This window comes from Heloderma suspectum, chromosome Z, assembly GCF_057233095.1.
Source record: "Heloderma suspectum isolate Gila_16-S chromosome Z, 16-S_ref, whole genome shotgun sequence".
In the NCBI taxonomy this organism is placed as follows: domain Eukaryota; kingdom Metazoa; phylum Chordata; class Lepidosauria; order Squamata; family Helodermatidae; genus Heloderma; species Heloderma suspectum.
In genome coordinates this window covers 13,473,171-13,494,009 of record NC_139476.1, presented here as the reverse complement: position 1 = coordinate 13,494,009, position 20,839 = coordinate 13,473,171, and the positions used below count along the sequence as shown (strand labels likewise).

Here is a 20,839-nt window from a genome sequence, read left to right as displayed (position 1 = left end):
AGCTCGTCTGTCCACCTCTCTAATATCAGATAGAGAAGGCATCCAGAGAACAGCCTCCGATAACAATCTCAATGTACAGGCAAACACATGTGGGAAGGAAAAAGGCATCTTTCAAGCCTATGTTCCGATAAACATCATTTATCTCTCAATATCTCTTAGAATTTGTAGGTATCTTTATGTAATAATACTAGCAGGAATGAACCCAGTTCTTATGTAGCCAAAAACTGCACCATCCACACACAAGAAGGAGGTATTGGTAGGCCTAGGCAAATCCCAAGGTTTGCAGAAGCACCAAAAAACAAATCTTGGGAGGGGGGATTAAGAAGGTGACCACCCTCACCCACAGAAACAGCCTAATGGAACCTCAACTACAGGAGCAGTTTACTATCTGTACTGGCAGCATGATAAACATCAGGATAAATACCATCACCTTCACACACAGTTTGAGAGCTTTTCTAGAAGGATTCGGCTGGCTCCTGTTGGAAACAGAACACAGGGCAGTTTTGAGCAGTGGAGGTTGGTAGCTCCAATTTCAGTGGGGCTGTAAATCCATTCTGCATTTTAGTCAGATCCAGCCAGACCTCTAAAGGAGCTCTCCAAGGTCCTGAACCCAATCCCCAAAATGGATTCAGGCTTTGAGTCTTAGACAAAGTGAGAAATGATAACATCTATTGAAAGCTAATTGCTGTGACCTTTAAATGGGACGAGGGAGGAGTGAGAGAGGGACAGAGAATATCAGAACATCTGCTCCATTTGGACTCTCCGCCCTGCACTCCCAGGAGATGAGAGGGCAAGTGGGGCCATTCCACCAGCCTTTCTGAAAGTCTGCTTAATTTTTTCCCCTCTTCCCTCCCCATCAGTTTTTCCTTGCGTGTCGTGTCTTCTTAGATTGTAAGTCTGCAGGCAGGGACTGTCCTGTTTTACTGACTGATTGTAAACCGCTCCAGGATCCTTTTGTGGTTGAACAGCAGGATAAAAATACTTGAGAAAAAAAGACTGTGATGTTGGGGGAGGCATGACAGTCCTCCTCAAGAACCAGAAGGCCTGTCACATGGAAAAGAGCAAATACTTGTTCTCTGCTGCAGAGGGCAACACTAAATCTAAAGTTACAGGAGGGTAGATTTCGGCAGAACATTAGGAGGAACTTATTGAGGGCTAAAGCAGTTCGAAAAGAGAACCAACTCTCTAGCGCAAGAAGGTAGATTAGGGTCTACCAGCAGATCTCTGGAAAATTTGCAGTAGATCAGCAATGGTTTCTGATGCCTCACAATTTAACAATAGCAACAACAATAAAGCTCCCGTCCTACCCTCGGTTACTAGGTTGCTAAAATGAAGAAACCCAGGAGTGGATTTTGGGGTGAGAGAATAGTGAACTGCATGCTGGTTCTAAAAACAAAAAGGCACCCTGCTCCTTAATTCTAAGTGTCTGATCTCTCTCTCTCTCTCTCTCTCCCCCCCACACACACACACCCATTGATGGATCTTGGGGTTTAAGGAAAAACATGGTAGATCTGGCAAGCTTGAAGCAGGAACTTTTTTTAAAGTGGCGTGAAATTCTCGTGTGTCCCTAAAAAAATAATCCGATACTGTCAACGAGCGGATGATGGAACAAAAGATGCCTGATGATTCGCAAAACAGAAGTGGAAGAGATTTAACAAAATCCTTATATCCCTAGCTTGAAGCCTGCTACCCTGCCCCCCCCCCCCGTGTCTTTCTGGAGTAGGTAGGTTGTCCCTTGCTGCAGGTCTCCAAGGAGAGGTTGGAAAGCCACCTATTGGGGAGGTTCAAGCCCTGGATTTCATGCCTTGAGCCTGGGGTTGGACTAAATGACCTCTGAGGACCCCTCCAATTTTAGGATTCTGTGATTTTAGTAACAAGGTCCCCCCAAAAGGTGGCTATGGGAAAGCAAACCACAACCCCTCAAATTAATTCTCTCCACAGTGCGAAACGCCTGGAGCTAAAGTTAGCAGTCCCGGGAAACTTTCCATCACTGAAAGAGCCAATCTCCTGAGGACGAGGCTTTTCCGGAAATTAATTTCAGGAGGGAAGTCAGCGGAGAATTCTCTCTCTCAGCAGGGAAAAAGCAGGCATTAAACCTTTATTGTACCAGGCTAGGACAGAAATCGGGGCAAATTGTACCTCTTCCCGTATGTATCTATCTCCCCAGACCCTGAGATGATCAGTGGAGGGCATTCTTTGAGCACCCCCACAATCCAAGATATGGAGGGCATATCTATCAGGGAGAGGGCCTTTTTGGTAGTGGCTCGCCCAGTTGTGGAACCCCCTCCCTAGAGAGGCTCGCCTGAGGCGTACTCAAACCCATACCAGTCAACTCTCTTTTTAATATTTTCAGAACTTCAAAAACAAACATTTAAACATTATTTACATTCACATCTTAATCTCTGCATTTTGTGACAATTTTCAAGATAGACAAGGAAGAAGAACTTGGCGGCTCTCTGAAATGCTGTTAATCTCCACTTGGATATGGTTGTTTGGGGGTTTTATATGATCTTTTGCACCATTCCTTTGACTGTTTTATTGGACTTGTGATTTTGAATTTGTTTCGAATTGCTCATCGCCCAACCTTGGTTATAGGGCAACTAATACATGTAATAAACAAATACAACCAAGGCCAAAAATACCAGCCTATTTTACCTTCAAGCTCTTATGGCCCATAACTGAGCCTTAAGAGAGGCATTTCAACCTTTTTGAATGGGGGAAAATCTGCACAAAAGCCAGGAAACCAACCAATGATTGGGGGTCAGGGGAAAGGGCGTGGCTTGCTGGGAGGACCTAGAAGGCTAGATTTGGCCCCTGGGACTTAGGCCCTACACCCCTGATTTAAGGAAACTGGTGGGTTTCGTTCACTGAAGAGCAAACTTTGCTTGTGTGCGTTCACCCTCTTGACCCCTCAGTTTGTTCACAATTGCACCAACACGACACCTCCCCAAGCAATGCCAGATGGCTGTTAGTTTAGATGCGTTCATGGAGGCAGAAAGATAAAGGTAAATGAAACCTCCAAAGTCCGTGGCAGTCTACCTCTGAATACCAGATGTGGGTACATAGAGCCAGGGAGAGCTATTGCTGCCTTCCTGTGGGGGAACGGCCATAGCTCAGCGGTACAGCCCCTGTTTTGCAAGCAGAAGGTCCCAGGTTCAATCCCTGGCATCTCCAGGTAGGCCTAGAAAAAACCTCTGCTTCAGATTCTGGACAGCCACTGCCAGTCAGTCTCATCAATATTGGGCAAGATAGACCAGCGGTCTGATTTGGTATAAGGAACTTCTCCTAGTTCTTTGGTTCATTAGCTTCCTGTACCCACCTGGCTGTCCACTGTAAGAAACAGTACCCTGAACTAGATGGATGGGAGCTCAGGCGTGTTTCAGCAGAGCTCCTCTTACATTCTTATATATATTCTCTTCTTATATGCTTATATACTCCCTTTCTTAGATAATCACCACCATTTCAGGCCCCAATATAGTTAGGGTGCGTATTTATTTATTTATTGCTCCAGCGTGCATCCCTTTGAAATTACTTACGTATGCAAAAATCTCATTTGCCATTTTGTCACCCATTCACCCAGTTTATTTATTATTATTTTTAAGCAGAGCCCGTGGGATATAGAGAATCATAGAATAGTAGAGTTGGAAGGGGCCTACAAGGCCATCATTGCAGGAATCCAAGTCAGAGCATCCCTGACAGATGGCTGTCCAGCCTCGTCTTGAATGCCTCCAGTGTGGGAGAGCCCGCCACCTCCCCAGGTAATGGGCGCCATTGTCGCATTGCTCTAACAGTCAGGAAGTTTCTCCTGAAGTTCAGCTGGAATCTGGCTTCCTGTAGTTTGAGCCCATTATTCCGTGTCCTGCACTCTGGGATGATGGAGAAGAGATCCTGGCTTTCCTCTCTGTGACAACCTCTCAAGTACTTGAAGAGCGCTATCCTATCTCCTCTCAGTCTTCTCTTCTCAAGGCTAAACATGCCCAGTTCTTTCGGTCTCTCCTCATAGGGCTTTGTTTCCAGTCCCCTGATCCTCTTTGCTGGCCTCCTCTGAACCCTCTCCAGCTTGTCTGCATCCTTCTTAAAAGTGCGGTGCCCAGAATGGGACACAGTACTCCAGATGAGGCCTAACCAGTGCTAAGTAGAGGGGAACTCGTACTTCCCTGGATTTGGAAGCGATGCTTGTATTAATGCAGCCCAAAATAGCATCCAATGCTGCCTTATATTTAAGCATTAGCCTGCTCACCACAGGTCACCAGGAGTTGTATGCAGGCAAATCAGCAGGCTGGAGGAGGGCTAAAAGAGAGGAGGAAAAACCCCTCGTCCGCACCCAGCACAGAAATACAGCTGTCTGTCCTTCCTCTGCCTGCACTCAACAGCAGGCAAGTAATTTTTTTTGCTGGCTAGTAACTTTCATAGGCTCATTCACAAGCTTGCTGTAGGGTGGATTGAGGATGGTGAGACCCAGGCTCAGATTACCTGGTCAGTCACAAAGTCTGCTGGGGAAACGTGGGCCACTGTTTCTCAGCCTAACCAATCTCACAGGGTTGTTGTGAGAGCAAAAAAGGGGACACATGAATTCCCTGGAGCAGGGGTGTTGAACCTCAGGTCTGTGGGCCATATCCGGCTTGCCTGGGAACCAAACCTGGCCTTCTGGGGTTCCCGAAATGGCCACGCTCCCTTCCCCATACAACCAGGTGGCTTCTGTTTTCCTCCTCCCTCCGACTGCATATCGTTCAGTGGTTTCCCAGCTTCTGCATGGTTTTTTCCCCATTCTAAAAGTTAGAAAGGCAGTAAGAGCTTCAAGCTACAATATGCTTGTTTGGGGGGATTTTGGCCCCTCCCCTTTTGCCCTTGGTCCCGCCCACCACCGGACTGTGGCCCTGGCGAGTTTATCCGAAATGGAATTTGGCTCTTGGGCTGAAAGAAGATCAACACCCTAGCTTTGGAGGAATGACAGAATTAAAAAATGTAACTAATTAATAATAATAAGGCGTCCTGCTGCACTGACGGCACTATATAAACAATATTAACATTAATACCAGTGATTTCCATCACTGTGGCTTCACACAAAACGACACTTCTCTCCTTCCAAGAAGTTGCCAGCTCTCTCCAGAACCCTGCAACTCACACCCAAAAGTACAACACCATTGCGGACTGTTATTAAAAGCTGCCTGCAAATCCCCCCAACCCCCCCCTTCCTCTTTGAAAGAAGGAAGGATTAGATTATAGAAAGCAGATGCGAACTTAATGATTGAACCCACCTCCTCAAGGGAAAGCCCAAGAAGATGGGACAATTGGGGGGGAATTAATAGTGTACTTAATCCCCCCCCCCATTAAGCAGCAGAAGGTTGGATCAATTCTCTAATGGGGTTCCCCCTGCCTTTTCTTGCAAATATCTTCTTTTTGTCCTTGAAGAACATTTGGGTTTGGGAATATGGCTTTGTGGTGTTTTACAAAAATCATCCCATGGCCAACTCTAGGGACAGCAATGGCCCCCACATTTCGTTCTCAAAATGAGTGAGATCCAACCTGGTGCCATCCCGATGGGTTGGACTGCAATCCCTATTGTTCCCAGACAACACAGCCATGCTGGCTGTGAATGATGGGAGTTGTAGTCCAACCCAACTTGAGGGATGGCCCATGTTGGCTATGGATTATGGGGGTTGTAGTCCAGCCCAATGGGAGGACACCAGGGGTAGTACCCAGTGTTAGCCCTTCATAGAATAGACCCACTGAAATGAATGGGACTTAAGGTAGTCATGACTAATCTAAGCCCCATTCATTTCAATGGGTCTAGTCTACACAGGGGTAACAATGGATATTACCTCAGGTTGGGGAAGCCTGGCCTAGAATAAAGGTGAGCAAGCAAGGAGGCACAGAGGTTGATAAAGTCACGCTACAGGGTGGAGAAGGTGGAGAGGGAGACATTTTTCTCTCCCTCTCTTAACAACAAAACCCCTCCAGGGTCCTCCAGTGAAGCTGAATGGTGGGAGATCTGGAACAGATGAAAAAGAGAACGCCTTCACGCTGTGCAGAATTAACGTACGGAACTCACCGCTGCAGGTTGTGATGGCCGGTGGAGTCGACAGCTTTAAAAGGAGGACTAGGCAAAGCGATGGAGGGAGGAGAGGAATGGGCTGCTGATAGAACTTCCATATACTTCACAGAGCGCCTTCTCCCGTACCAACCTTCCCGGGCGCTGAGGTCATCAGAGGGCATGCTCCAGGTGGTTCTGCATGGACCTATGGCCTGACTGGAGTCCACCTGCAGAAGAGCCTTCAGTGTGGTGGCCCCCTTTCTCTGGAACTTCCTGCTGCTGGAGGTCACACAAGTGCTAACACTGTGCCATTTTTTTTCCATGCCTGCTGAAGACATCTTTATTTCAAGAAGCCTTCCTCAGCTGACCAGCCATGGTTTTTATCGGTATTCTGTTTTTAAAAAAACTTTTAATATGTAGACAGACAGACAGACAGACAGACAGGTTTTAATATGGTGTTTCATCCTTTCATCTCTTATTGTTCACTGCTCCGGAATCTGATGTTGCATTTGAATGTTGCAAATAAATAAATAAAGGTCCAGAGCCAATCTCTCTCCTGAATAGGGGTGTTGCAGGAGTCCAAGGGGGTGTGTGGAGTCTGGTGGACTCTCCCTGACTCAGCCTTCCTGACCCCAATCAGCGAGCTGCCCGGTAGTTGCCAGCCATTCACTGAGTGCCACGTGGTCCGAGGTGCCAGGCAGCTGCCCATCCCCTCACCAAGCCGCCATTTTGTGAAAAAAATGGTGGCTTGGGGTTTTCCATAAAAGTAATGTTGCATAAATGGTGGCTGTCAAGGGGCCATTTACGCTACATTACACGAAAATGTTACAGCTGTAAATGGTCCATTTACATCTGAGTTGTCCATTTACACCTGGCTTGCCCAGATGCTCGCACGGTGTGGTGAGCGAGGGTGGTGGTGGTGGTGGCACGGTTCAGCAATTGCTCAGCAGGGACAGATGGAAGTGAGTCTGTCCATCTCTACTCCCAAATAACCATAGCTGAAAAGCAACAGCAGAAGGAAGTCGCCACCATCACACCCAGCTTGTTGGCTTCCCAGAAACATCTACTTGGCCACTTTGCTAAATGAGATGGATTCTAGGGCCATAGAGGCCTCCCACTGGCAAACGGGGTGCCAGACAACATGGATATTTTGGCCCCGATCCAGCAGGGCTCTCCTTATGCCCTCAGTCTTCCAGCAGGCATTTCATTTCAAATCTCTTGCTCTGGTTACCAACTTAACTGCCGACTCTTTTATAGTTTCAGGGTGCAACCCTATGCTTGTTTAGACAGGAAAAAAGTTCTATACCTCCTATAACTATAGCTGGCTGGGGCTTTGGGGGGCCGGGGAGGGGGTCTAAACAGACATAGGATTGCACCCTTAATATTTTAATATTTTGATATTTTCACTGTTGCATTGTTGCATTTATACTTTTGGTTGTTATTTGATGGTCGGTTTGGGGAGGGGGGTTATGACTGTCAACCTCCCTGAAAGCAAGTGCCAGTTGAGTGATATATAAATTCAATCTGTAAATAAAATAAATAAATACAATGCTAGCCAAATGGAACCTCCAGGTTTGGGGATACAGTACCCCCCCCAATGCCCATTGCTCGTTAGTTCTCTGATTTTAAATGTTTTAGGGCACAGGACAATGCATGTTTAGACAGAAAAAAGTCCTACAACTCCCAGCATGCCCCAGCCAGCCATGCTGGGAGTTGTAGGACTTTTCTGCTGTCTAAACATGCATAGGATTGCACCTTTACGTGACAATGTTTTGTTGTTGTCTTCTTAAATGTTTTTCACCGAGACGTTTCATATTCTGTCTTGAAATGTTTTAACTCCGGTCATGCCGCATTTTTAAAGTCTGATGTTGTACACTACTCCGAGAGGTCCTTGTAGATGCAGTCAAAGCGGTCTGTGAACTGGTTAAATAAATAAATAACATTCCTCCAATTTGGGGTCACCCAGTGACTAATTGGTGGTGGATTCATGGCAAACCAAAGGAACATCTTCTTTGTACAGTGTGAACTTCTTTGCATTTCAGTCAGCTTCATGGGGTAGGTTTAAAGTATTAAGGGAGGGAGAATACATTTGCTTTCATCCTCTTTGGCCAACCTTTTATAAACCTCTACCTGGCACCCTCCGGATGCATTCAGCTTCAACTCCCATCACCCCCATGGCCTGGGATAATGGGAGTTGTAGTCAGACACAACTGGGTTGGCCAAAGCAAAAATGCCTTCTCTGACGTTTAGCCTTTTCTTGTAGGCGAGCTATCTCAACCCTGCACTAGCATTCCCTGCCCCTCTCTCTTTGAAATGGGGGGGGGGTGTCCTTTCTCAAACCACCTGTGCCCTTTTTTGTCTGACCTCCACTACAGGTGCTTCTGAAATTGTCCTCGTCCAATAAAGCTCCTTGGATTTTGGGGTTCCTAACCATCTGGCCTCATTTCTGAAACAGAAGTCTAAACTTGTGCGCTAATGGCCTCTCGAAATTCTATTTCAACCATATTTGAGGGCAGCAAAATTGGGAGTGTGACCATTTCACTGGATTTTTCCAGAGGGAGCAGCCATATCCCCGAGCAGCCATATTGGGGGTCAGACTAAGTAGCCTCATGCAGTCTCATGCTTCATGTTCTTGCTGAGCTCTTTCTCCCTTGAATATATTGTTGTAAGCTGACGAGACACAAGAATTCCTTATCTTGTCAAAGGTCATACAGTTGTATATCTTGTTCTCTGCTGTTCTCTTCTGTTCTGTCCTTATCATGGCTACCCTATAACCCAGTTCTTGTATTATAAACAATAGTGCTAAGAAAAGAAATGTTGAGGATTGCAACCCCATGCGGGAGGGGGAGGAGGAGTCGTTTCATATGTGTCACAATGTCTATAAAACCAATGTGCTAATGTAAATCGGGGCTTCTGGCTCTTTGGAAATGATTCCAGCCTTAAGCCCGCGCGTTAAATAAAGAATCTCTTTTTCCTTCACTCCGTGGTCTCTCTGACTCTGGGTTCTGCAACACAGGGAGGGCTCACAATTCACAGTGGGAGTAGCACAGCTCTTGTTGCTTCCCCTAAGATGGGGGGGGGGGGCAACTGTGTTTTGCTTTCTCCACAGTACTCTAGACCTACCGTCATTCTTTCCTGCACATTGACAGGAAACAGCGCCAAGGGTAGGCATGGTTGGGCACCTGCCAAGAGCCTACACCCCTGCAGGGGCCCACTGAAAAGAGTCCCCCTGGACTTGTGGCCCTGCTTGACTTTTTAATTTAAATTATAGCAATGATGTCTAAATTTGCACCTCTGTGTATAAATTAGCCTATGCAATGTTTGCGCAAGCCCACATTCTCCTTCATCCTCATCTTTGGAAAGATATAACTAGACACCTGAGACAGGACAGCCCTCCGAAAAGAGAACTGTCCCCTGTAAACGAGGACACATGGCCACTCCGTCTGCAGGAGGGGGAGTATTGCCCAAGTATCTCAAAAACCTGGAGATAGCACTACTCAGGGAGAAATGGCAGCCAGTACACACACTCAGAGAATATTCAGAGAAAATTCCGCAAAATTGAATTCTTTTTCTAGGAGGGACAGGATGAGAAAGGGAAAATATATATTCCAAGAAATTTCAGCTCAGTATTAAAGTCGCCGCATTTGGCATCCTGCAATGTGCCATGTGCATTTCTTTAAACTTCCAAATTTCGTACAACACGGTGCCTGTGCTCCGTTTGCCTCAGCTTTCAGTTCATTTGTGACTCCCCCTACACTCTACATTACTGATATGCATGCGTACAGCAATTAAAATATTGCAAAACAACAACAACCCACTGCCAAAAACAATAGCAGTGTGTACAATTGAAACAAGATTCTTTGTGTGCGGTGTTTTATACACACACACACACACACACACAGTCTTGATGCAGTCACACTGGGACTGGGTTTTCCAGGGAGGACAGGGCTTGTTAATGTATTATCTATGTGCCTGTGCGTGCATCAGCAATATGGAAGGGGAGTGAAGAGAGAGAAAAAGATTACAGTAAACTTGAGGAAGTAAAAACCACATCAGTCTGGTGATTCTGCATGCAAGTGTTTTGTTCACAGGACCAACCACACTGAGAAGCAAAATGAAGCCACCAAGGGACTCTTTCCAACTCTTCGCTACCTCCAAATTTCATTGGCACACACTGTTCATTTTATCAGGGGTGGGGCTGCCATTTTGAAGGGTTACTTCAAATGTGAAAATGTCTAAAGACAGCACCGTTTACTCATTGGCATAATTTTAGACCCTGGATTAAAGGCCAGTCTTAGATAGTGAGGTGTATTATTTCACTGACTTCGACATGTGAAATGATGCATTAGGGGGCCCTGGATTTCAACCCCAGAGTCCTCTTGCCCTAATGGCACCACTGCATTTACTGGCTTGCTCATTCTTAAAAAAAAGAAAGAAACAAGACTTTTAAGGAGGATAGAACCTAGGGCATCTCTGTCTAACTTGGCCATCCCGTGCTTATTTGCCTAGGCTTAGAATGCAGAGGTTAGTTTGAGCCTGGTTGAAATCCATATTTATGAATATTCATTCCCTCATTATATTTCTATACGTCCAATAGCCGAAGCTCTCTGAGCAGTTTACAAAGATTAAAAAACATGAAAAATGCATTATACAAAAAGTAATTATTTTTTTTACATACAAACATATAGACAGACAGCACAGACACACATACATCTAAAACAAGTATAAATAATTGACAATAAGAAAAGTCCAGGACCCGATTAAAACCTCATCATATGCTGCCAAATGCCGGACAGAAGTGGAAGGTCTTAACCTGGCACTGAAAAGACGACAATGTTGGCGCCAGACAGGCCTCATCGGAGAAATCATTCCATAATTGGGGGCCACCACCAAGAAGGCCCTCTCCCTTGTTGCTACCTTCTGAGCCTCCCTTGGAGGAGGCACCTGGAGGAGGAGCTTAGATGATGAACATAGCATATGGGTTGGTTGATGCCTGGAGAGGCACTCCATCAGGTCCTGCGGTCCAGAGCCATGTAAGGCTTTTATAGGTCAAACCAGCACCTTGAATTAGGTTCAGAAACATACAGGCAGCCAGTGCAAGTGGGCCAGAATTGGTCTTATACATTCGGAACTTCTGGTCCCTGTTATCAATCTTGCCACCACATTTTGCATGAGCTGCAGCTTCTAAACTATCTTCAAGGCCAGCCCAACGTAGAACACAGTACAGTAATCTAACTTGGAGGCTATCAGAGCATAGACAACTGATGCCAGATCTCTGTCCAAATAGGAGCATAGCTGGGCCACCAACCAAAGCTGATAGAAGGCACTCTGTGCCACTGAGGCCACCTGAACCTTAAGTGACAAAGATGGCTCCAGGGGGACCCCCAAGCTATAAACCTGCTCCTTCAGCAGGAGTGCAGCTCCATCCAGAACAGGTTGAGCACCCTCCATCTAGTCAGGACAACCACCCACCAACAGCATCTCAGTTTTGGCTGGATTGAGCTTCAGTTTGTTAGCCCTCATCCAGTCCGTTGTGGCAGCCAGGCACCGTTTCAGCACATCCACAGCCTCACCTGAAGAAGATGAAAAGGAGAAATAGACCTGCGTGTAATCAGCATACTGATGACAGCACACTCCAAAACTCCGGATGACCGCACTCAACGGGATACGTGGCTCAACAACACTACAAGTGAGAAGGATCTTGGAACTGTTGTAGATCACAAGCTGATATGAGCCAACAATGTGATATGGCTGCAAAAAAGGTAAATGCTATTTTGGGCTGCATGAATAGAAGCATAGCTTCCAAATCCTGGGAAGTCCTAGTTCCCCTCTACTCAGCACTGGTTAGGCCTCATCTGGAGTCCTGTGTCCAGTTCTGGGCGCCACACTTTAAGAAGGATGCAGACAAGCTGGAGAGGGTTCAGAGGAGGGCAACAAAGATGATCAGGGGACTGGAAACAAGACCCTGTGAAGAAAGACTGAAAGAACTGGGCATGTTTAGCCTTGAGCAGAGAAGGTTGAGGGGAGATAGGATAGCATGCGCTCTTCAAGGACTTGAAAGGTTGTCCCAGGGAGGAAGGCCAGGATCTCTTCTCGATCATCCCAGAGTTCAGGACACGGAATAATGGGCTCAAGTGACAGGGAGCCAGATTCCAGCTGAACATCGGGAAAAACCTCCTGACTGTTAGAGCACTACGACAATGGAACCAATTCCCTAGGGAGGCGGTGGGCTCTCCCACCCTGGAGGCATTCAAGACAAGGCTGGACAGCCATCTGTCAGGGATGCTCTTGGATTCCTGCACTGAGCAGGGGGCTGGACTCGATGGTCTTGTAGACCCCTTCCAACCCTACTGTTCTATGATTCTGCGATTCTATGTTTCTATGTAGATGTTGAACAGCATGGGGGACAAAACTGACCCCTGTGGAACCCCATATTGGAGAATCCACAGTGGCGAGCAATGTTCCCCAAGCACCACCTTGTGGAGCTGACCCTCCAAGTAGGAGCGAAACCACTGCAATGCAGTGCCCCCCACTCCCAGCTCAGAGAGCCGCCCCAGAAGGATACCGTGGTCGGTGGTATCAAAAGCCGCCGAGAGATCAAGGAGAATCAACAGGGTCACCCTCCCCTGTCTCTCTCCTGACAAAGGTCATCATGCAGGCCAACCAACAAAAGGATTTGAGACCTGGAGGCAATGACAGATGGAGAGAGAAGAGGAAGAAAGAGGTGAGGTTGAGGAGGAGGAGAGAGGAGGTAACACCCCTTTGGTTAATGCACATCCAGGCCTTGAGTCCTCTTTTGCGTACGGTCTTGTAACGTGCTCTATGTGCAGCTGCCCATGAGAAAAATTTAAAAACTGTAGCTAGCACAAAATGCTGCAGTTAGGCCACTCTGGCATGCAGTTTACGTACCATGGAATGTAAAATCGGTTTCACTGGGGCCCAGTTTGTTCCTGAGCCCAAATCAAGGTATTGGTTCTGACCTACAGAGCCCTAAACCAGCCTTCTGCAACATTCCAGATGTTTGGGATTACAGCTCCCAACATTCCTGAGCATTGGCCATGATGGCAGGGGCTAATCGGAGTTGGAGTCCAAAGTATCAGGTTCGGGAAGGTTGCCTGAAAGGTGTGAGACCAGGATATCGGAAAGAATCCACCTCTTGTATCAACCTGCCCATAATTTGCGGTCATCATTGGTGGCCCTGTTATACATCCCATGGCCTACAGCTTAGGTTAGCAAGGTCTCTGAGCAGGGCCTTTTCTGTAGTAGCCCCTTGCTTTGTGGAAGTCAGATTAGCCCCTTCTTTATTATGATTTAGACAGTCAGTGAAGACCCTATTGTTCCTTTTTAATAGTTTCTAATGTCGCTTACCAATTTTATTGTAACACACGTCCTGGCTCTGTGTTTTTGTCTGAATTTTGTATGTCCCCTCAAGCTCTCAGATGGCAGAGGGGCAATTTAAAAATACATCAGATAGATAGATGGATGGATGGATAGATGGATGGATGATAAACTGGAGATGACTGACTCCTGTACTCTCAAGGCTATGACATATTTTTTTAAATACTTTAATCCAGGGTGGGACGGGGAAATAAATCCAACCCTATTACAGGCACCCAGATTCTAATAAAGTAGGCAAAGCTAAACGGTAAATTTCACACAGGTATATTTTCCCGGGATGCCAGTGTCAATGGTTTTAGAATGAGGTTAGGCCCAGGAATGGGGAGAAACTTATTCAGTTTGTATTTCATTGGGGAATGCCTCGATTCCTAATTCCTCACTTTCGATCACTTTTGAACCACTACATGAACCAAAACTCAGTTACCTTGCGCAATTTGCACTCCTTCAAATTTTGCAATGGGGTTCTCCAATTTTAAAAGTGTGTCTATTGGGGGAAAGTGTGCACAAAAACAAATTTATTTGTGAAAATAACATTAAAAATGCATCCTATTAGCAAAATTGCTTGCAAAGGACTGCAAATATTAGGCAAAGCTATGCACAAGAAATGCATATCTTAGGATAAAATGTGCACAGAAATACATAAAAAATTTCATGCAAACTTAAATAATAAAACCTCAACATCTGGAACAAACAGAATTGAAGACTGGAAAAAGGAGAAATGGACAGAAATTGAAGTGGACAGATTTCCCAAGTTAGATGTAGTTGTGGAGATGGCTAAATAAAACCTCCAAGTTCAAACATAGTCTAGCACTGATTACAATTGCTGCAGGGAGCAGCCTTCCCAGTTACGTTCAACTGGCCACTGATGGGACTATAGGATACTGAACTAGATGCTTAGATTCCCTCCCTCAGTGAGTCTCACTTTTCACTACAATTGCCACAACTCCAAGTGTCTCCCTTCCTCTTCCTCCTCATGGCTTCCGCTGGCTTGCTTGGCAGGTGGAGAGCCAGGGAGGACGCAGGCTCTGGCATCTCCTGCTCCTCCTTCTTGCCACCACCGTTGTCTGGGCCGGAGCAAGAGGCAGGTGAAGAGAAGGAACAAGTCCAGGGGGCTCTTATAAGTGGGCCCCTGTTGACATGTGGGCCCTTGGCTGGTGCCCCACCATGCCTACCCTGACACCAGCATTGCTTTCATACCCCATTTGTTGACTTCCTGAAGGCATCTGGCTGGCTACTCTCATAAAGAAGATGTGGAACTAGATTGGGCTCGCAATCGGATCCAGCAGGGCTCTTCTCATGTTTATGAGGCTACCAAATGCACGGGGAGAGAGCGGGGGACAGGGAATGAGTGAATTTCTCAAAAGACCTTTTCAAGGTGGGGGGAGTACTGAACGTTTCCAGAAATAGCAACAGAAGAACTTGTATATTAAACACACACAGCGAGAGCCCTTGCAGTGAAGATGGTTTTTAGTACACCTTAATTAAAGTTTAGTGAAGAAACTGGAAGAGAAACTGCCCCCCCCTTCAGTTGCCAGCTGACTGTCCCTGCATTACACCTTTTTAAAAGTACTTATTAAATTTTGGACACTGCCTCAAACATGGCACAGAGGGGTGAGGAACTGAAATCTTGCCCCTAGCAAACTTGAATCAGTGGTCTGTCTAAATGATGCAAGTTCACACTTATTTCTCTTAATTTGCATATTTTTTTCCCCCTCTCTCGGTCTCTCTCATTGTAACTGTTTTGTTTGCTAGCCAAGAGGAAGCGCCAGGAGATAAACAGAGCACTCAGGCTCTCTGGACTTCTGATCACTGAGAAATCTGATTCGGTCTTCCCTCTAGCTTTGGAAAATTCCGCATATGCTTCCCCAGCAACTGGTGCAAATAGGCTCACTGCCTCTGATACTGGAGAGAGCATACAGCCCCCAGGACTAGTAGCCACTGATCGCCTTCTCCTCCAGGAATTTGTCTAACCCCCTTTTAAAGCCATACAAACTGGTGGCCATCACTACATGTTGTGGGTGTTAAACATCTCAACTTTCCACTAAGAAACATAGTAATGGGACAAAGTCGCATGTACTTGTAACTACTGCAGCTGTTATGAAATCCATCTGATATTCAGGTGGCTCTAAGTAACGGCTGGATTTTATATTTTCAGAAGCAGGGGAATCAACCATTGTTAGTTTGTTCCTCCATCCCAATAGCCCAAGAAACAGACCTAGGCAACATGAAAACAACTCGGCACTTAATCCGGCTTAATTTGAACATCTACAGATTGCTCCCGTGTTCTGTCTTGAGGCTAGATTCAGACACCATGGTTTGGTCTTCAGCAAGTTTTTTTCTCTCCCCACCCCACATGTTTTCCTTTGTTTACTACCTAGCCTGATGAAGAGTTCTGGAGAGCTCAAAAGTTTACACACTGTTTTAGAATATTTGGTTGGCCTAATAAAGATATTGCCCAAATACGGATTTCTGAATTTTTCTTATGGTCTTGGCTGTTAGTTTTTAAGGTGCTGCAAGCAAGATTCTGTCATTTTTGAAAGAATATGCTTAGTTAGCTAACTTAAATCTAACTTTAGGTGCTAGAAATTGTATAACTATGAATCGGAAAAAAGAAAGAAAAACCGTATCCGCTACCAACTGCAAATCAGATTAAGAAAGTCTGGGATGTCGCTTTTTTAGCAAAATTGTCTGACTCTTAGTTTAGGAGTCAGATTTATTGTGATGTGGTCCTTGTTATGTTTTGGAACACTAATTTTCAAGATTATTTATAACCTTGTGTCTTTTCCCTCAGAGCTAAAATTTAAGATTGTTCACATGTTCATTTTCACTCCGGGAGAGAGCGGAGGACAGGAAGGCCTGGCGTGCTATGGTCCATGGGGTCACGAAGGGTCGGACACGACTTAACGACTGAACAACAACATGTTCATTTTTGTAATTTTTTTTTCATCTCTTGCCTATTTGTTTGTTTTTGTGTGGTTTTTATCCTGTATGCCACCTTGAGGGGGTTTTACCCTCCAAGGCAGCCTAAAATTATTTTACATAAAGAAAAATAAAATATTTATTTATTTATTTAAAAAACCAAAAATAAGTTTCTATGGTGTCAGAAGATGCAAAAAATGGCACTCAACTGTTGGCAAGAGATGCGAGCCGAAAGATCAAACTCTCAAACAAAGAACACATCTGAATGTTCCTGACTGTTCTGGGGACCAAAATCACCACAGTTCAGAGTTCATAGTGATCCTACCCAACTTGCAAAAAATCTCAGATTCCCTCTCTCTCTTGAAGATGAAATTGACCTCTCTTTTCAGCGTCAAGGTGCAACCTTGAAAGATATGAAAATAGATAACAGTGCCTCTGAGAACATGCCGAGTCCATTTCTCTTAGCACTGAATCATCGCTTTGCCCGCCTGGTGATCAGGAAGTATAATTTTCAGGGTCACAGATCCTCTTTTTTCCCAGAAATTAAGCACTAACTGCATTTGAACTTAAGACGTAATCCTATGCAAGTTTATGCAGAAAAAAGTCCTACAACTCTCAGCATTCCCCAGCCAGCATTACTGGGAGTTGTACAACTTTTTTCTGTGCAAACATACATAGGATTGCACCCTTAAAAGTTCAAAAGCCATCTTTTCCTCCTTCCCAGCTCTCTGCCCACCCTCTCTGCCACAGCCGGTGCTGAAAGGCTCTCAAATCAAAAGCACAGTCAAGTTTAACAACTCCAGCATCTTTCCTATAACATTCATGTACCCTCCATGAAAATCCTCAGATTTAGAACTACAAACCTAAACCCCTTCGGTCCAGACTCTCCTAGCAGTACAGAGCAGCCAACGTCTTCTAAGATATTTTGGACACAGAAGCTTCCACATCCCTGGACCCAACTTTATTTCCCATTCACCACTCCCCTCCCCAGGACTGTCTGATCTGGAGAATCGCAACACCACGATCCTCTCAGAGCCAGAGCCATGAGGCTAAAAACTCTTGATTCTGGAACATCTCCTGGCTTTCTGCACAGCCACCCCCACCCCCAGAGGGAGGGAATTTGGTGGACCACTACAGGGCTGATGACAATGATGATTTGTATTAAGCCCATCTAATCACCTCCCTTAAGTTCAGTTAATTTGACCTGTGCATATCTGAGTTTGTGGTTCTAAGTCTATAATAATAATAGTAAGTAGTAGTCATAGTAGTATTTAATTATTATTTTGTAAAATTATGTAATTATTATTCAATAACACTATGCTATTATTAGGCAATATTATGTGATTATTAAATAGTATTATGTAAATATTATTCAATAACTTTATTTAATTATTATTTAAGAATTCTATTTAATTATTTAATTATTACTATTATTCAATTATGTAGACATCCATATAATGTATGTAATACCTTTATTAGGCCATCTCAAAGATCACACAAGATGTATAAGATTTTGAGATCTTCGGTTCTCTTCATCAGGCGAGAGGCTGCAAAAATCAGATTAGCAGAGTGGGGTGGGGTGGGTAATCTTGTCTGATGAAGAGATCTGGAGATGTTGAAAGCTTGCACATTTTTTATGATTTTTGTCTTGGCTACACTTTGTGGATACTGGCATTTTTCTTATGATATAGTGCTCTAAGGCTGCAGTCTTACTCAGGGGCAAGCCTCACCAAACTCAGCGGGACTTACTTTGGAAAAAGCTTACATTCAATCATACTGTAAAGTATTCAAAAGCACATGCATTAACAACCCTGTAAAGTAGGTTAGTATCATTATCCCCACGTGGCAGTTATTTGGGGTGGGGTGGGGTGGGGGCTGAGATTTTTTTTTTAAAGTGAGAAGTTTGGTTTAAGGCCACCTACTAGTAGAAATTTGAACTGGAGACTTCCCAGTTTGTAACTCAGCGTCTTCATCACGTCTCAGTGCCAACCCCTGGACCTATGTTCAAAAGCCGCACTCACATCAGAACCTGTACCCATTATCTCTCATCCCAGCTGGACATGAGAAGAACAATTCTGTAACTTTAAGACTTGTTACCTGAATTTGTTCCTTTCTCCTCCCCAGTTATGTTTTCCCCTTTTGTACCCTACCTGTCAGATTGTGAGACTGCCAGGCGGGGACTTTTTAAAATCTCTATGTAGTGCCTAGAATTTTTCTTTTTTTAAATCAAAGATAGTCGTGTTGGTCCATGGGGAGAAAAATTCCCAGTTCAGTCGGACAGTACCTTATTAGGAGTCCTTGTGGCAGCCTGCCACTGGAACTAATGATGTTAATAGTAACTTTAATACTAATATAATAATGTATAAAGTGCCTAAATTTGCACACTCCATTGTGACATTTTGGTCAGTCCTAATTTAGAACTCACTAAAATGTCACAAGAGTGTGCAAATTTTGGGCACTTTATAATATTTTTATGCTTAAAATTTGCTTATTATATATTTTATCTTATACGTCTTAAAAGCTTATGATAGTATTACTATTACTATTATTAAAATAATATTATTAAAATAATAATACTATTATTATTATTATTATTAAAAATACTAATAATGTAATTAGCTGCAGTCAGGAGGGCTGGTTTTCTACACCACGCACAAAGCCTGGCATTGTGCTATTTTATAAAATTCAAATTGTCAGTACCACTTTTGGGTTTTGCTCCCCCCCCCCCGCCCCGGGTCTGTTTTGTTTAGCTCCTTTTTCTGGAGTGGAGAGAGCCACCTCTGAGCATGTACAGAGCACATTTCTCACCATCAGGCCAAGGAATGTTAGCCGCTCCTTACAAAAATCTAGGACTAGGGAGTGGGGTAGTCTGTTCGTGTGTGTGTGTGTGTGTGTGTGTGTGTGCGTGTGCGTGTGTGGGGTAATTCCTGTCCAACATGCCCCCCCTACGCTTCTTTCATTTTGCAAATCCAAGCCCCTCTGCCACGCCTCCAACAAGCCTTGAAACTTCCCAGATTTCCTGGCCCTTGTCTTTAATCCTTGCCAGCTCATTCATCCTTTAGAGATGACGCCCCCCCTGCGGTTTACCTTACGCACACCTGTACTCAGGTGTGCTCGCCTTTCTCTCCTCTGCCGGGCAAATTGAAGCCCCTCCGCTTCAGCACCACAGGCTCTGTCCAAGCCCCGCTGCCAGGTGGACGTCTCCCCTTGTCGCTAAGAGCACTGCACCAATTGCACAATAAAATAACACGGTTTTGCAAAAGCCGCTTTAGTCGCTGCACCTGCAGCCACGTCGCGCCTGACTTGAGCTACATAGTGAACGTTTGCCAGGACTTCAAAGGCGAGTCTTTTGCATAGCCGCGCCTCCTGCTCCTTCCTGATTGGGCCAGCATTTGCCGGGTCGTTTGCATACGCGGGCTCATTGGCTGGAAGAAAGACGGGGTGGGGGAAAGCCCCTTGGCACCTATGCGCACGCCCCACCCTCCAGGTTGCTGCTGGCTCCGCCCACGGCGTGGGTTCCAAACACGCGAGCATCCTTCGTGCTCGGCTCCAACCTGGGATCTCCGTTCACACGTGTACGTGTCAGGGACGTGCTGCTCTTAAATAAAGGCCGTTAAAAAAGAACAGAAAAAAGGAGAGATGTGTCTCAGGGTGCTGGACCAAAGATTTTATTGTGAAAAGCTTTGGGGTATTGGTTTTTTTCACAATAAAAGCTTTATTCTAGCATCTTGAGACGTTTCTCTTCTTTTGGGGTCTACTTTGGATGCTTACCTGCTTTTGCGCACACACACCCCCCTTTTAAAACAACAACAATACAAGGATATTTAAAAGAATTGTGTTCTGCCTTGTCTGTCTCTCTTGCTACTAACAAAGACTGGATGCAAAACAAGGAGAATCATATGAGTGTGGCAATATTTATTTTATTAATATATTTATTAAGTATTTCTTGGTCGCCTTTCAGAGCAGAAGCCCTCCAAAGTGGTATACAAGAATAAAAGGTACAAAACCCATATATTAAAAACGATAAAAACAATGAAACAGTAAGAACACAAAATAAGAATAAGAACTGACAATAAAAACCAACAACAAAAACAGCAACAACAGAAAACATGTCAGGAGAAGGCCAGAGTCAAATCATAGGTTTTCAGGGCATTGGATTAGATGACCTTGGAGGCGCCTTCTAATTCTATGATTTTGTACTCCGCCTTCCTTGCAGATAGCTTAAAGGCATACATGGGGTCTGCCCTGCCCCCTGCCCTGCACTGCCCGGTTTAATCTTCACAGCACCCTTGTGAAGTGGGTTTGGCTGAAAGAGATAGCGGACCGGACTGAGATGAGCTGGCATTTGAACCTAGGTCTCCCGGCTCCTATTCCAACACTCTAACCCAGTCTGCCCCAACCTGGTGACCCTCCAGAGGTGTTGGACTACAGATCCCATCACCCCCTGGGGGTGATGGGATCTGTAGCCCAACACCTCTGGAGGGGGCA

General features: G+C 45.2%; 1 protein-coding gene across 1 annotated transcript in view; it reads right to left on the bottom strand.

Moving 5' to 3' along the window:
• MEF2B (myocyte enhancer factor 2B) overlaps positions 1–19,660 on the bottom strand; it is a 55,437-nt gene extending 35,777 nt beyond the window's left edge. Inside the window, exon 1 of the mRNA XM_084825552.1 lies at positions 19,439–19,660. The gene's annotated coding sequence lies outside the window, so the exon portion shown is untranslated. The remainder of the gene's footprint in view (positions 1–19,438) is intronic.
• Positions 19,661–20,839: the final 1,179 nt, after the last annotated feature.